We start from the raw sequence: 1,836 nt of genomic DNA, 5'->3' as shown, positions 1-1,836 counted from the left end.
AGTAGTTTTTAGACTATTAGCAAAGGATTTGCTTACCTAAAATATTTTAGAATTGAGTCTAAATACAAAATGTGCTTAATTCTTCAATGATTTTAGGATCTTGGATTCATTTTATTCACACTTGTCGAAACACAGAAACTCGAACAAAATGCTTAATAAACATTGAATTATGCATGAATGCTAGAATTTAAGTTTATCAAGAGAAACTATGAATGATTATTTATTTGTCTATTCTTTTCAATTGTAGTTTTAACTATGGCAATCAACAATTCATTCAACATCCGATCAATTCTCGAAAAGGAGAAGTTGAACGGGAAAAACTTCATTGACTAGCAAAGGAACTTGCAAATAGTTCTTATGCAGGAAGAAAAGGAGTATGTCGTGGATTGATGCCAACAAGGATGTGAAATGTCTAATGCTTGCAACCATGAGTGCAGATCTACAGAAAACGTTCATCAACTTAGATGCTTTCACAATCATAAGTGAGTTAAAGAACATGTTCCAAGATCTGGCTCGAGTCGAAAGATTCGAGACTCATAGGCAAGAAGGGCGAGCCCGTAAGCCCACATGTTCTCAAGATGATTGGATTAATTGAGAATATGAGTCGGCTGATTTCCTTGTTAATGTAGCTAATCTGACCCCGATAAGAGCAATTCTCTCTGGAAATGGCTGTAGACACCATCCTCCATTCTCTTCATAGCGGGTATGACCAGTTCAAGATGAAATACAACATGAATACTCTGGACAAAACGCTCACTGAGATTCACGGTATGCTGAAGACCGCTGAAAATACGCTCAAAAGTGATAAGCAAGATGTGCTTATGGTGCGTGGGCGAAAGTTCAAGAAATCTGGTAAGAAGAGGAATGCTAAGAAAGGTGGCAAGAAGGCCAGCCCAACTAAGCAAGCTGGCGGCACCAAGTTTGAAAAGAAGAAGGTGAGCCAACCCACTTCTAAATCTGAATGCTTCTACTGTAAGAAGAAGGGGCATTGGAAGAGAGATTGCTTGAAGCTTAAGGAAGATCAGAAGAACGGAACGGTCGTTCCATCTTCAGGTATTTTCGTTATAGACTGTATACTTGCAAATTCAATTTCTTGGGTATTAGATACAGGTTGTGGCTCACACTTATGTTCCAATTCACAAGGACTAAGAAGAAGTAGAAGATTAAGCAAGGGTGAAGTCGACCTACGAGTGGGAAATGGAGCAAGGATTGTTGCATTAGCTGTAGGAACTTATTATTTGTCGTTGCCCTCTAGGCTAGTTTTGGAACTGGAAGAATGTTTCCATGTTCCAAGTCTTACTAAAAACATCATTTATGTTTCTTGCTTAGATGCTAAGGGATTTACCGTTTTAATAAAAGACAATATATAGTTGCTCGTTTTATTTTAAAGAGATGTTTTATGGATTTCCTAGATTAGTCAATGGACTTTATTTTCTAGATCACGACAAACAAGTTTATAACATAAATACCAAAAATGCCAAAAAGAATGATTCAGATCTCACCAATCTGTGGCATTGTCGATTATGCCATATTAACATGAAACGAATATAAAGACTTCAAAAGGAAGGAATTCTAGAACCATTTGACTTAGAGGATTATGGTAAATGCTAATCACGCGTACTTGGCAAAATGACAAAGCAACCTTTCTCTAAAGTTGGAGAAAGAGCAACTGATCTATTGGGTTTAATCCATACAGATGTATGTGGACTAATGAGTTCAAATGATAGAGGTGGTTTCAGCTTTTATCACTTTCACTGATGACTTCAGTATATATGGTTATGTCTACCTAATGAAGCATAAGTATGAATCCTTTGAAAAATTCAAGGAATTTCACAG

Source organism: Spinacia oleracea, chromosome 3, assembly GCF_020520425.1.
Source record: "Spinacia oleracea cultivar Varoflay chromosome 3, BTI_SOV_V1, whole genome shotgun sequence".
Taxonomy (NCBI): Eukaryota; Viridiplantae; Streptophyta; class Magnoliopsida; order Caryophyllales; family Amaranthaceae; genus Spinacia; species Spinacia oleracea.
Note: the sequence above shows the minus strand (reverse complement) of the source record.